Source organism: Nicotiana tabacum, chromosome 8 (assembly GCF_000715075.1).
Source record: "Nicotiana tabacum cultivar K326 chromosome 8, ASM71507v2, whole genome shotgun sequence".
Classification (NCBI taxonomy): Eukaryota; Viridiplantae; Streptophyta; class Magnoliopsida; order Solanales; family Solanaceae; genus Nicotiana; species Nicotiana tabacum.
The window spans coordinates 149,192,533-149,208,841 of NC_134087.1; the positions used below are offsets into that span (position 1 = coordinate 149,192,533).

Sequence of the window (16,309 nt, forward strand, 5' to 3'; positions counted from 1 at the left end):
AATAAGAAAGAGTTTTGGAGGTCCAGAGTAGATATAGGCTTGAATTGGCGAAATTTAACTTTTGGCGATTACCGGTTGTTAGGTGAGATTTTTGATATAGGGGTCGGAATGGAATTCCGAGAGTTGCAGTAGTTCCGTTGTCATTTGGGATGTGTGTGCAAAATTTCAGGTCATTCGGAAGTGGTTTGGCTGGGTTTCTGATCAAAAGCGAAATTCGAAAGATTTTGGAAACTTAGGCTTGAATCCGATGTGTTTTGGTTGATTCGATGTTGTTTGAGGTGTTTTGAATATTGGTACAAGTTTGAATAAGGCTATGGGATATATTTGTGTTTTTAGTTGAGGTCCCGGGGGCCTCGCAGTGATTTCGGATGGTTGACGGAGAAGTTTAGAATTTTGGTGAGCTGTAGATTTTGCTGCTTCTGGTATTTCCGCACCTGTGGATTAGGGACCGTAGGTGCGATGCCTCAGATACAGAAGATTGGTCGTAGAAGCGGATTTAGGCTGGAAAGGCTGGAGCCACAGAAGCTGTTCAGGAGTCGCACCTGCGATGACGCAAGTGCGGGCAATGTATTGCAGATGCGGTTTTGGTGACTTAAGTGAGGACCGCAGATGCGGTGGTCTTGACCGCAGAAGCGAGAATATGGCCGCAGATGTGAAATCCCTAGGCCAAAAGGTATAAATTGTTTTCTTTGCGATTTTTGAGCTATTTCATCATTTCTAAGTTGGCTTTGGAGCTTTTTGGACGATTTTGAAGAGAGAGTTCAAGGAGACTTCATTGAGGTAAGGATTTTGGACCTAAAACCCGTCCCTATGGTATTATTTCAAGGATTAGAGCTATAATTAATGGAATTTAAGGGTTAAAATTGGGGAAACTAGGGCTTGGTGTTGGAGACCTAGACTTGAGGATTTGAGGGACCTATTGTGGTCGGATTTTGGTACCTTTGATATGTATGAACTCGTGGGGAGATAAGGAATCCATTGATGTGAATTTTATCAAATTTCGAGACGTGGGCCTAGAGTTGGGTTTTGGTAATTTCGGGATTTGTGTTGTAAATTGATTATTTTCACTTGGGCTTCATTCCCTTAGCATATTTTTGCATCGTGATTCTGATTTTTGGATAGAGTCGACGCGAGTGGAGGCTGATTCGAGGGGAAAAGGCGTCGCGGGCTAGAGATTTGACCGGATTGAGGTGAGTAATGATTGTAAATGATGTCCTGAGGGTATGAAACCCCGGATTGCACATCATTGTGCTATATTGAGGTGACGCACACGCTTGATGATTGTGACGTAGTCCATCCCAAATGTCTATTTTACCGCGTATTTGACTGAAATCTATTTGCTACCATCATGTTTTGGGCGGAATGCCATATTTGGGCCTCGTGCCAACTATTTGAACCCTTAGGGGATTTTTATTGATATTTCTTCATTGTTTTGACTTTATACTTGAACTCAGTCATGCTATATTTCACTGTTTTCATAACTCAGCCATGTTTACTCTGCTTTAACACTTAAATGATTTTTAAATGATATTTTGGGCTGAGAATCATGTTTTACTATTTCCCGAGTGGCTTGTGAGAATTTTGACTGAGTAAGGCCGAGGGCCTATGTTGTGAGGAAACACTGATTATGATTATGAGGCCGAGGGCCTGAGATATGTACGCCATGAGGTGGCTTGTTGATATGAGGCCTAGAGCCTAGTGATGATGACACGAGATGGCTTGATATTGTGCTTGGGCCGTAAGGGGACCCTTCAGGAGTCTATATACCCCTAGTGAGCGCTGGTACCCATTGTGATGTGAGATATAGCCCGAGGGGCTGGTATTGTTCTAAGATGTTGCCCGAGGGGCGGATTTGTTTGCATTGTGCCCGAGGGGCAAACCGTTATGTGTTTATCTTTCTTAATTTCCTGTTATTTACTTGCTTAATTGTTGAGAAGGCTTTTCATGAAGTTTATGTTGAACTAAAATGACTTTCACATATCCTTACCGATTTACTGTTTTAATGGCTTTTACTACTTCATTATAGCATGTAATGTGCCTTACGTGATTTCTTGCTTTCAGTCTTTACTTATGATTATTACTCACTGAGTTGGAGTACTCACTTTACTCCCTGCACCCCGTGTGCAGATTCAGGCGTTGCTGATCCTGCTAGTACGAGTTGAGAGCTCCTGGCAGACTTTGGAGTCCACGAGGTAGCTGCTTGGCATCCGCAGACCCGTGTTTCTTCCCCTTTATCTCATTTCCATCTCTTTATCAAATATTTTGTAATAGCTTATAGACTTTTCAGACTTGTGTTAGGATTGATAGATGCTCATGACTAGTGACACCCCGGTATCGGGCTGTGTTGGGTTGTTCTTCTGCAAATTTGTACTGTTGACTGCTTAAATTTTGGATTATGTATCATGTTTTAGACTTAAATCTCATTGTTAACTGCTTAAGAACTGAAATGGGTAAGTGTCGGTTGGCCTTGTCTTCACGAGAGACGACATCACGACCGGGTTTGGGTTTAGGCTCGTGACAGAATTGTTCTTCTAAATTCATTCTGATTGCCCTGAAAACCAAAAGCGACGATTTACATAAGTCATAATACACCGCACGGGGCTAGTCATTCCCGAGAACTGGTGAGCGAAGTGCAAAAGCTCAAAACGACCGGTCGGGTCGTTGCATTCTCCCCCACTTAAACATACGTTCGTCCTTGAACGTGCCCAAAGTTGTTCTGAAAACCATTGAATCGCTGTGTAACCTTACCATGTATATACCCGGGGGTGATCCCAGGTCACCCTATCTCATATAGGTCTGATAACACAATGCAACTGAAATTTCACAATCTAACCTAGCCCATAAACCTTAGAACCAAATTTCCACTTCTGAATTCATCCACAAGACCAGAATCTCACATCTATACACTGAATAGGCCCGAACAAGCTGTAATAAACCATACCTACCACCTCAGATACCATTACATGATATACCACATACTCAAACACTCGCAGCGATAACTTCTAATCACAGTAGTTGCCCAAAACAACCGAATACCAATATTACCTCTTATCAAATAAAGCCTCATTCCAAGACTTCCGTATACTCTCAATGATAACTGAAACACGCAGTAAGTCATAACCATTCCTCAGATCAAACATTCATGAAGCCACTTCTTCTTTGGCAAGGACCATAGCAACTTTCTGAGCTGAACCTCAATATTATCCTTCCAACATGCTGAAATCGAATCTGTTTGTATTCATTCTAGATCCCAACGATCTCATAACCCAACACAGCTACTCTGGTGACATGGCACATCAATACCATCTAAAGTCATAACTCGTGCAACCCGCACACCAATAAGCAACAATCTGAATGTACTAAATCATGAAAATGACTCGAATGAAAGAGTTGTATCGCAAGCTCACCAATACCACCACAACATAATGCTGAAAACCCATCACACGTCGTAGAACCAGAATACACGAATCTATCCCGCAGGATCATACCTCCACATAGCTTCGCTCTAATGCACGACCTCATCCAAACACTGGTCCAACATGAAACACCTCAAGTCACTATTCTCAAATCGACAACCACACGCAATTTGATGTCTAGAACCAAAACATATCATCACAACCACTGTGAAGCAATTGACATAACATTGCACAAACTCGAAAGGACATAACCGATATGACATCCGCCGAGCAATACTCAATACTCTTCCTGCTCGAATTCCACTAAGAGACCCCAATAAAATTGCACCACAAGTGCCTCTAACCAACAAATCCCAACGCCTCGCAACATGGAAAGGTAACTCATAGATCTCCCCAGATCACTAATAAGCTCAATAACAATTGAATTAACACATCCCTTAACCATACAATGCGGAGTCAACCAAGCCAACTCGATGTAGAACACACGTCCATATTGGCCTACCAATGAACCCCTTATCAAGGAGTTCCTGAAGCTGCTCCTTCAATTCCTTTAACTCCACCAGTGCCATACGATATGGTGCCTGGCACCAAATCAATACTGAATCAACAACCCTGTCCGACGACATGCCCGGCAGCAGGAAACACATCCGAAAATCCCTCACCACCGGAACTGAATCAATAGAAGAAGTCTCTGCCCTGACATCCATCACGAAGGCCAAATAAGAAAGACAACCATTCTCAAACATCCGCTAGGTCTTCAAAATGAAATCATCTTGCTGTGAACTTAATTCGTCGAACCTCGCCACTCAATCTGTGGCATCCCTAGCATAGCCAACGTCGCTGTCTTAGCGCAACAGTCCACAATAGCACAACATGGAGACCACCAATATGTACCCAATAACACATCAAAATCCACCATAAAAAGCAACAAAGATCCACTCGGGTCTCCAAATCTCCCATAGTTACCACACAAGACCGATATACGCGGTCCACAACTACGACCTAACCTGTCTATGAGAACTCCCAGTCTCTAAATCCATACAACATGCGAATCACCATATCCGATCCCATCTCCACTGTCTGAATATACAACACACCTCTAATACTCAATCATCCCATGAGAGGTACTCTTATAATTCTTCTGTGCCACCAAGCAAACTCGAAAATCAGCAGTCGATCCAACAAGAGAGTGCTGCAATACTAATGAAGTATCATCAACTCAATCACATCGCCCTTTCTAAAATTTATACCCTCATCAAGCCATACCAATCAGTGATCTCATTTATCTAGTCATCTGAAACTATCCATGCTACCCAAGAATTGTGACCTTCCTTTCAAAACAGAACCGTGACCTTACACATGCAAATCTCAATCCCACACAACATACTGCACATACCATATCATCCTAGGATAAACATGAGAACTTCATATCCCCATCCGAGCCACAAGCAACCACGTACTCAACTGGCTAAGAACTTTCCATTGATCCCAACTAGAAGAAAATCACTACACATCCCATGCTCCTCACGCTCACAGAAAATATATATCTCTAACCGTGGTAGGAACCATTGAGAACTCTCTGAATTCCATTCGCACAAAACTAAACTGTCAAGACTGAATCCTTCTAACTCAACCAAGCTATGCAGGCCACTAAGACCCAGGAGCATTGCCGTGAAACACTTGTATAAGCTACCTCATAAGCATCCAAAGAACTAATCATATCCTTACCATGCCGATCCGGCCTACTACCAAGCTATCCCATCTATCTGAGCTTCCTTCTGATTTACCTTCAACTTGATACTCCTTCTTACTATAACACCACAATTCCTCAAGCCAGACTCACCACACGAGACCCAAGCATAAAACCATACCGTCTAAGGCTTATAAGCCGTTGAATACTCTCTTAAATATTCCCAAAAGTACCACATTCAAAATACCTACCCTGAAGGGACTTCCTGCAAATCCAAAGTCGTTACCTTTACCTTCCTGATACTGATATATAGAATCACATAATTGGTATAGAAATGCCACAAGTCTTTATACCCTCCAATGCAAACCTCAGTTTCTAGCTAAACATACAACCTGGAAATCTCCAATTATTACATGTAAAATCTTGAACCCATTAGAACCATTCTCGAGAGTCATCCACTCTACTCAAACCGTAATTAGACCGATCAAACGGACCAGATGACATGTGCTCCATTAGCACTCTCACACCGTATAATGTAACCTCACCTTAATACAACCAAGCAACTTCCTGCTCTATGCACCGTACATCTTCTACCAATAACAACTCAAGTCCTTCCATGATTCTCATATACCCATAAAGCATAACATAACCTTTATTGAAATTTCTTTTACTCAAGCCATCCTCGGTCTCAACCTTCGTAAGCCATAACTGATTCACCCGTATGCCTCAAACTAGAACCAACATAGCACATAACCGTGCAATCAACTAATAAATAGCAGACTTCCCCGCTTGGCTCAAAGCCATAGATCAAAACACACAATAACTCATAATGCATATACTCTATTACTGCCATAATACCATAGTGAGATTAAACTCAATCCTTCATAAGCTCGTGAAACACAGACCATCTAGTACTTTAAATCTTCTGCAAATCTCGCATTCACCTTCGAATAAGTCAATCCCACTCTCTTAGGTGACCCAAATTCGAATGGCAACATATATATTTCACTGGTAACAGAGATATTCCAATAAACAACATAAAGGATCACGCAAACTTCTGAACACTCCGTAGGGGATAACCCACCTGCTTCGCGCCAAACTAACATCTCTTTATACCCTTTCACCGTCATAAACATTATGCAGTCACTTAATCTTCCTGAGTCTGAACTCATACCACAACATGAAATCTACTTCACTTCCCAACTAGGCAACATGAAAAGATCCTTCAACACGCCCACAACTCGGGCCATACATCAAATCGCGATGGAAATCAAGCACCGGATAGTTCTTACTACCCCCAAGTGATGACGTCCAAATCCACTACTAAAAAGTAAATGGACACGGTCGCATGCAATATAATATACTCAACTATGAGTCGAGGTCGAATCCCACAGAAAACAATATGTAGGCGATTAGGAATGTAAAAGAATTATCACTTGTTATGCAATGACAAACACTTAGAATTGATTTGAGAAAATATTTACACCTAAATACGAAAATGTAAACTAACCTAGAAAGCAAGTAAAATGATCACTGGCTACAAGTATGGATGCATCAGGAATTACACTCAAGTAACGATCCAATGTATTTCACGATTTTACAAATATGAGCGAGTTTATGTTAATTAGCCACGGATAATAATTCTTAATTAGCTTCTTCCGAAGACTAACAAGACTTCCTAATTGAATTATTCCTAACTCAATTAAGAGGAAAAGCACACCCGATATGGCTACAAGTAGTTCAATCTTATCCCTAGGTAGAATCTATAAAATGAGGGTTAAAACCTCAAGTTCTTGTTAATTAATCTTTCCCAACCCCAAATTATCTTTTCCAAAATTAATTCGGAGTTAATGGGCGAGTCCTAGGGTTAGCTAATCCCTTTGGAAACATTAAAGAACAAGAATAATTAACGAAACGACAACTCACTTCATAAATAAATGAAAATCATTCAATACATAAGTACAACAAGGTATTTAATCCACACTTTAACTATGAATATTTCCATAAACAAGATTCAAGTGTTGGAAATAAATACTACACACTTAAATATTCAATACAAAGCAAGAAAATGAAGAAATAAACATAAATGGGTAAGAAATCCTTAACCACAAGCTTGAAATCTTCAAAACCCAAGTGTGTGTGCAAAACCCTAGCTTCCACCTGTTCTCTCTAGTTCTAAGAACTGAAAATAAGTCAAAGATCCTCAAAATATCTGCTAGGTCGTGTATAAAAATAGTTTGAAGTTGAGAACATATGAAATGCCTGAATTGCCCAGGTCTGTTGACCGCACCTGCGGAAGAATCCTCGCAGGTGCGGCTCCCCAGATGCGGAGATCCCATCGCAGAAGCGAAATGTCAACTAAACTCTATCACCACAGATGTGGTTTACCCGGCGCAGATGCGCAACAGCATAAGCAGTAATCTAACCGCAGATGCAGTTTCTTGCAAGGTCAGACAACTTTGCAGAAGCGGGACTTTTCATGCAGAAGCAGGGTTATGAGACCAACCTTCCGCAGATGCGGAATCACATGGGAGTTTTGCATGGTTTTCACCCCTTTTGTTCAATTCCACTCCAATTGAATTCAAATCATTTCATGGCATCATTTACCTGAAAATCTAGCAATACACACCATAAACGACCTCATATTATAGTTAAAGGACATAAAAGCTAAAGAAAAGAGACTAGAATGAGTGGTAACATCACCACTCATCACCAAGCACGCCATTCTCATCTCATTCAAATCGTATGAACACATCTAGCAGTCACATCATACTCATCACATAGCCATCCAGCCATCACTTCCACTAATAGGGATACTACCGAAAACATGAATCCAAAAGCACGTACTCACATAATCAACGCCTCAGTGCTCAAGCTACAGGCAAAACTCGGCCTCAAGTCCTCCATACTGGCCCAACATCAAGACACATAAATCATATCTCACCCCTCGATCAGGAAATCACAAGCCGTTGATGCACAACTGATATCGAGCGCTCATGCGCGTGTACGAACGCATGGAAGGAATTCAAAGAGTTACATTTCAAGCTGAATCAAGGATGCACGATAAGAATTCAAGAATGTGAAGTTTTTCCTAAAGGTTTTGCAGCCTCCCGAGGATAAGTACAGACGTCTCCGTACCGATCCGCGAGACTCTACTAAACCTGCTCATGACTCGTGAGACCTATAAAACCTAGGCTTTGATGCCAACTTGTCATGACCCTAAAAGTAACCCGGTCGTGATGGCACCTATCGTGAAACTAGGCCAGCCGACACAACTCCCGAATTAACTATTTAATTAATAATAATCATTTTTAAGCCTTTAATTAATCAGATATCTCATAATGTAAGTCTAAATGATTAGTGCGGAATAAATACATAAGCCCAACATCGCGGTCTCACAAGTCACGAGCATCAACTAAGGTCTGAATACAACAAAAAATTCTGAAAATGTACTAAATACAGTCTAATGAAAACAAGAGGGAGAAAAGCAGTGATGCGGACGTCGGGCAGCTACCTTTCTAACTCCGATGACTCTACCACTGAACAATCAACACCTGCTACCGGGTTCTGAAATACCTGAATCTGCTCACAAGGTGCAGGGAGTAATGTGAGTACTCCAACTAAATAAGTAATAAAGGTAAATGAAAGTTGAGCAGTAAGAAAATACGTAAGCCACGTCAAACGCTACAACAAATGCAGGATATTTCCAACACAGTACAGAAATCATTTACTTCATAAATCATGCTCAGTTTTGGTAAAACCTTTTAAAACAAATTTTCAATAGTTTCAAACGAGTGAAAAAATAGTGAGTAAACATGATAGAAATGTAAACAGCCCCTCGGGCAAAACATGTACCATAAACCGCCCCTCGGGCATAATATTAACAGAACCAGCCCCTCGGGCTACCTCACAATCACTCGTAATCAGCCCCTCGGGCATAACATAAATCAAGAACCTCCCCTCAGGCAATAAAATAGAACAACATCAGCCCCTCGGGCTATACCACATCTCACACTATGTACCCGCGCTCACTGGGGGTGTACAGACTCCAGGAGGGGCCCCGTAGGACTCAAGCGCAATAACAAGCCATCTCATGGCATAATCAATATATCACTCACTCAGGGTACCCGCGCTCACTAGGGGTGTACAGACTCTGGGAGGGCCCCTTACGGCCCAAGCGCAATAACAAGCCATCTCATGGCATAATCAAACAGGCTCTCAGCCTCATATCAAGCCACCTCGTGGCGTAACAAATCAGGCCTTCGGCCTCATAATCTTAAATCAGTACCACACTGATGTGGCGCGCATCCCGATCCCATAATATCCTCACAACATAGGCCCTCGACCTCACTTAGTCAGAAATCTCTCAAAGCCACTTGGGCATAATAAAACATGATGCTCAGCCCAAAATATTATTTCAAATGTCAAAACAGAGTAAATATGGCTGAGTTATGTAAACAGTAGAATACAGCATGACTGAGAGCAAATATGAAGTCAAAACAGTGAGGAATAGTAGTAAAAATCCCCTAAGGGTCCAAAACAGTTGGCACGAGGCCCAAATATGGCATTCAGCCCAAAAAATGATGATAGCAAACAGTTTTCAATCAAATATGCGGTTAAACAGTCATACGGGACGGACTAAGTCACAATCCCCAACGGTGCACGCCCCCACGCTTGTCATCTAGCGTGTGCGTCACCTCAATATAGCACAAAGATGTGAAAATTCGGGGTTTCATACCCTCAGGACAAATATTTACAATCATTACTTACCTCGATCTGGTCCAAACTCTAGCCCGTGATGCCTTTGCCTCTCAACTCGGCCTCCGAATTTTCCAAATCTAGCCAAAAGCAGATTCATACCATCAAAATATGCTAAGGAAATAAAGCCCACTCGAAAATAACCAATTTATAGCAAAAATCCTGAAATTGGCCAAACTCGACCCACGAGACCACGTCTCGGAATCCAATAAAAATTAAATCAATAAAATCCATATCCTCTCACGAGTCCATACATACCAAGAACATCAAAATCGAACATCAAATGGCCCCTCAAATCCCCAATTTATACTTTTCCAATTTCAAGCCCTTTCCTAATTTTAGGCTTTAATTTCCACAAATTTCATGTTTAAACAAGTAAGAATCAACATAGGATAGAGTATTGAGTTCAAAAATCTTACCTCCAAGTGTTTCCCTTTGATTCCCTCTTCAATCCTACTCAAAAAGCTCCAAAATCGCTCAAAAATGGTGAAAGATAGACCAAAAATCGCGAACATGGCTATTTAAACATTCTGCTGAAGCCAAAAATTCCTTCTTCGCGAACGCTGTAAAAGCCTCGCGTTCGCGAAGAAAAAATAATTCAGAGCTCAAATTTCCTCTTACACGAACGCGAACACTACCCTCGCGAACGCGATGCCTTACTCAGCTCAGCCTACACGAACACGTTTCTTCAGTCGCAAATGCGATGCTTTAGGGCCAGGTGCCCAAGTCTGCTTCACCCTTCTACGTGAACGCGAACCATGCCACGCGTTCGCGATGCACAATTAGACTCAACCTTCACGAATGCGGGACCAACATCGCGAACGCGAAGGGTAACTGGCCTGACTCACTCAACATCTCTTCGCGAACGCGAGGGCCCTCTCGCGAACACGAAGAGCAAAACTCTGCAACACTGATCTGAAGAAATCTGCAACTTTCAAAACAAGAATTTGATCCGTTTAACCACCTGAAACTCACCCGAGGCTCTCGGGACCTCAACCAAATATGCCAACATATCTCATATCATCATTCAAACTTGATCCAACCTTCGGGACGCTCAAACCAACATCAAAACACTAAGATCACATCGGATTCAAGCATAAGAATTCCAAAAACTTCTGAATTCTGAATTCGATCAAAAGGTCTATCAAACCTCGTCCGAATGACCTGAAATTTTGCCCATGCGTCACAAATAACACAACGGACCTACTCCAACTTCCGGAATTCCATTCCGACCCCTATATTAAAATCTCACCTATCAACTGAAAAATGCCAAAAAGCCCATTTCGCCAATTCAACCCTTAACCTTCCACGGACCTCCAAAATACATTCCGATCATGCTCCTAAGTCCTAAATCACCTAACGGAGCTAACAAAATCATAAAAATTCCAATCCGAGATCATATACTAACAAGTCAAAACTTGGTCAACCTTTCAAATTTTAAGCTTCAGACTGAGAACTGTTCTTCCAAATTCATTCTGATTACCCTGAAAACCAAAATCGACGATTTATATAAGTCATAATACACCGCACGGTGCTAGTCATGCCCGAGAACTAGCGAGCGAAGTGCTAAAGCTCAAAACGACCGGTCGGGTCGTTACATTTTTTGTATTTTGTATAACTATTGTAAGTTATATTAATATAAAGAATAAAATGAAGATGGGAAAAATTGCACTTATAAATTGCAAGTGCTACATTTATTTCAAAATTACAAATGGATGTTTGCATTTAACAAGTAAATTAACGGAAAAAAAAGTAAAACTAAATTTTCATGCATAACAATACTTCAAATTAATCTAACAAACTAAAACATTAAGCATAAATACGTATAATAATTTTAAAATAACACAAATTGTCTCAAATCAACTTAAATACGAATTTTTAGAGGACGCTCAAGACAACTCTTCATATGCCTCCCTAAACAGCCTGTGCCACACTTTGGACGAAGATTTAAGACTCGACCACAATTCTTGCACTTTACTTTGTGAACTTCATTTTTTTCTACCACCTCAAAGTGTTCCCAAACATATGAGCGCACTCTAGAAGTACGGAGCATGATTTAACTTGAATTGAGAAATTGAGATTGAGAAATGAGAGTGAGTGAAGAAATAAGAAGAGAGGGGGTGTATTTATAGTTTTACAAAAGGGTTAAATTTGTAATTACAAAAAGTGTTAATTTTTTGAAAATAAATCCCAAAAAAGGGCTAATTGTGCAAATCAGCCGTTGGGCAACGACTCCTTGGTAGGTGACTGTTGCCAATGGTAACCAAATAAGCCAATCAACAATTTTAAAAAAAAGAAATTAGTCGTTAACCGGTCTGGGTCGGGCTGGTCTGGTCTGGGCCAGGCCAGTTTAACTGGTTCTATAGTATTTCTGATGATCGGGTTTGACCGGTCCGAGTAACCGGTTAAAAATAGGTGAACGGATTAAACCCCCTACCCCTCTAACCCAACCCCACCCGGCTCCCTTGTACCGGTCCGGGCCGGTTCTGATTTTAACCAGTCTAGGCCGGTCCAGTTACGGTTAAACCTGGCTTGTTAGACACCATTAATTAGGCCCAAGCATGTAGTAAAAATCAGATAATAAATAAAAGCCAAATATAACAATTATTCTAAGCTCGAATTCTTGAACCCTGAACCAGAGATTCTGGGTTCTTGTCCCCAGCAGAGTTGCCAGAGCTGTCACACCTCCTTTTTCTACCCGAAAGGGGTATATAAGGGAGTTTTTCCAATTAAAGTGACAAAACCGAAACGGAATTATTTATTCAAAATCAGAGTCGCCACTTGGGATAATTTATAGTGTCCCAAATCACCGGTTTAAAATCTCAAATCGAGGAAGATTGACTCTATTTATGGTCCGCAAAATATAGAAATTCGGGTAAGGAATTTTGTTAACCCGGGAGAAGGTGTTAGGCATTCCCGAGTTCCGTGATTTTAGCATGGTTGCTCAACTATTAATAATTGGTCTCTTTATCTGATTTATTACATTTTTTATACCTATTGTGCATTTTTAACCTTTTAACCGCTTTTATTTATTTATTTATGAAATTATTCTGGAACAAGTTACGATTGTCGTACACTTGTATGTTTTGTACACATTGTGAATTGTGTCACGGGAACCGTACCCATGATATATAACATATTTAATTTATTAATGGTTCGAAGTTGTGGTCGGGTCACATAAAATGTGCACCCGGATTTGAGAATTACATATCACAACTACGTCACGGAAACCGTACTCGTAGTTATGATGATTTATTATAACGCGCCTAAAGCAAACTACGAAATTCATGGTTATTCTTAAAACTAATTTGAGATTTATTGTGAGGTTATGAATTAGGGATATGAAATATAGAAAAATGGGTCAACTTAACAGAGCACTAAATCCATAAGATTTAATTGAAAAAACAATCGGCACCAAATTCCATTCACGTCTTCATTTTTGTAAATTGCTCAAATCTAATTCCCACATCATTAGCGAACAGTGTTAAACTGGCTACTTTACAATCGGAACTAATATTGAAAAGATATTCTTTATTTTTATTAATTCAAACAAACAACTTTGCCTACACATTTTCTTTCCAAGACTACTATTGCAATGAATATATGCGGGACAAAAAGTAAAAGACTGCATTTAAATTCAATCACTAGAAAAGAGACTCAAGCATTTGCGAAACCACTGGAATCAATATATGCACAGAAGTTCAATTCAAACAAGATTACATAATCAAATGAATGAATATTAAGATGCTGAAGATAACAACTCTTAACATAATTACCAGCATAATTCATTTTCCTTAATTATAGTATCCAAGATCATATAGCTTCGAAGACTAAGGCCAAAATACTGAATTCAGGAAAATCTTTACTTAAATTAAGTGAAACTATATCAAGTAAATATGAAAACCTTTATATTAAGTCAAAACAAAACTTACCAAACTTCAGCTATATCAAGATCATAACCCTCGCGCTTTCCAACTCCGGCGAATTCAGAGGCTTATTTGTCCCCGTCCTCCGGTAAGATGGGTGTTAAAGCAATTAAGAAAGCAATTACCAAGTTATTGAAGAAGGGCGCAAGCGATTTTTCTGCTTTTAAACCTTGGACTACCTCACCCGGACAATCTCGAAATTCGCCGGGAAGTTTAAAAAATAGTCGATCTAAAATTCCGGCGAGAATCAGAAAATCGCACACACACGCCGCTATTTTCACGGCGACGAGCAGTGGTTTGAGCTACTGTTTTCACGTTCTTAGAGCTGGTTTTACAGCTTTCATGGTTGAAGAAGGCTGAAGTTTTTTGTGGTTTAACAAAAAACAGAGATGGATTGAAACTCGCATCTCTTTGTTCTCTATTTGTAAACCCTTTTCTCGCTCTGTATTTTTTGTTTTCTTTCTAAATCTATCTTCTATCCCCCCCTCTTTGTTATGTTTCAGCTATTTTGAATGTTTGGAAATTGGCAACGGCTGATGGTTTGGTGGAGATGGTCGTTCTAGGGTGGTCGACTGCCAAAGATTTTGTAGGAAAGGGTTGGGTTTCGGCTGTTTGGGTTTGGCCGGAGGGGAAGTGGCGTTAGGGTGTCTGAAGGTTGAAGAAGAAAGGTGGAGATGGCTGATGGAGCTCTGTTCTTCGCTGGTTCAAGAAGGAGCGTATGCGGCTGATTTCTCAGGGATCCTCTAGGTTAGGGGCCTAGGTGTGTTAGGTTGAGGAAGATGATGGTCTTAGGGTTTTTTTTGGTTCCAGATCATGAGAAACGGCTCCCTTAGATGTGTTAGGTTTTTTTTAGGTTGTGTCTAGGTCTTGAAAATGTGTGTTAGGGTGTATAAGAAGAAGGGGAGTTGGTCTTAGGGTTTGGGCTTTAAAATTGGGTCATCTCTTTGGACCTCTTCAATTAAGACCAAACAACATTAGCCTCAAATTTCATACTCTTTCTTTTAAAACAAGACTAAAAATACTACACCATTTACTAATTAATCCTACTTAAGTAGAATAACTATTAAAATAAAATTAACCATTAAAACAAACTTATTTTTTTTGTATTTTTTAAATATCATACTAAAAGATAAAAATGGAAAAATCATTGTAAAATTAAATTAATATTCCTGAAAATAAAGTGGAACTATTTTTGCATTTTTGAATTTTATGTAACGTAGATAAATTAAAAGTAACTAGATAAAATATTAATTAGCTAAATAAAAGAAAATATTTTTGTAATTTTTATTTTTGTGATAAAATAAATTAAAATAATCAAAATTATTTAGAATAGCGATACTAAACCTAAACTAAATATTTTACGCTAAAAATGTGTAAAATCTTGGGGAGAGTAAAAAATTACATGTCTATACTCCTAAGTCCAAATCACTATACGAACCTATTGCAACCATCAAAATACGAATCCGAGATTGTTAGCACAAAAGTCAAACCTTAGTCAACTATTATGACTCAAGCTTCCAACAATGGAACTATGTGTACCAATTTACTGCAAAACCTTCCCGGAATCAAACCAACCATCTCCGCAAGTTACAGAATAACAACTGAGCACAAGGAAAGTATCAAATGGGAAAACGGGGCTCAAATGTACAAAACGACCGGCCGATTCATTACAGGAATATATACTATTTAACCATGGGTTGGGTATAGTATTTATTATAAAATAATTATTTACTCAATTTTAATAAAAAATTTAATAGATCATGTATTCTCTGTGTCCATTACTTATATAGTATATGCTTTAGCGCATAGAATTTAGCTTATACACGGAAGATTAAATTATCAGTTCTTATAAGTATAAAATTTGAGTTCAGTATCTAATGATGGAGCTGGACAGAATGTTATGATTCAAAACCCTCATTGATCGTGATGGCGCCTAAACCACTTGATAGGCAAGCCAAACATAAAATAATTGCATAAGAACAATAATAATATAGAAATTAACGAATCTAAGAGTCGAATAGAATAGATGAATAATAACAAATACAGCAATTCCCCAGAAACTGGTAACACTGAGTCATGAGCTCTAACATATAAATACAAGTCTGATACTACAATACACTGTCTAAATCAAATATAATAGTAAAATGATAGAACGAGACGCTAGGGACTATGATTAGGGTGCAACTCTACCTCGAGTCTCCACAGCAATAATCACAAATCCAGTTCTGTGGCCATGAGTCACATGATACTCACACCATAAGTTAGGATCCCTTTGGCTGGGATTGGATCTGATCGGCCTCGGGAATCATGCCACTTTTATATTCCTCATCATCGATACCAACTCCATGACACTAATGTTGAAATTGTAATTTGACAACTTGGGATAAGTGGAATCCCTAATACCTCTTTGTCTTGCAAAGGTCTGTTATTTGAGGAGCGGAACTGTCATACCCCAAACCTGGGGAGGCATAGGTGGCACTCGGTGACGTACTGGTTCGAGCGAACCACTCTACAAGTCA

At 39.8% G+C, this 16,309-nt stretch overlaps 1 long non-coding RNA gene across 4 annotated transcripts; it reads right to left on the reverse strand.

Annotated features, from left to right (window-relative positions):
* Positions 1-7,078: 7,078 nt before the first annotated feature.
* Positions 7,079-14,664, reverse strand: LOC107785351 (uncharacterized). Of its 4 annotated transcripts, none has more exons than XR_012694271.1 (5): positions 13,797-14,664; positions 10,284-11,348; positions 9,877-9,944; positions 8,621-8,688; positions 7,079-7,713 (listed from the first exon to the last, which is right to left on the reverse strand). It is a non-coding gene; the product is annotated as an uncharacterized LOC107785351 (long non-coding RNA). The 4 variants fall into 4 exon arrangements; XR_012694270.1 differs by having other exon boundaries at positions 7,079-7,721; XR_012694269.1 differs by having other exon boundaries at positions 7,958-8,688.
* Between the last annotated feature and the right edge of the window lie 1,645 nt (positions 14,665-16,309).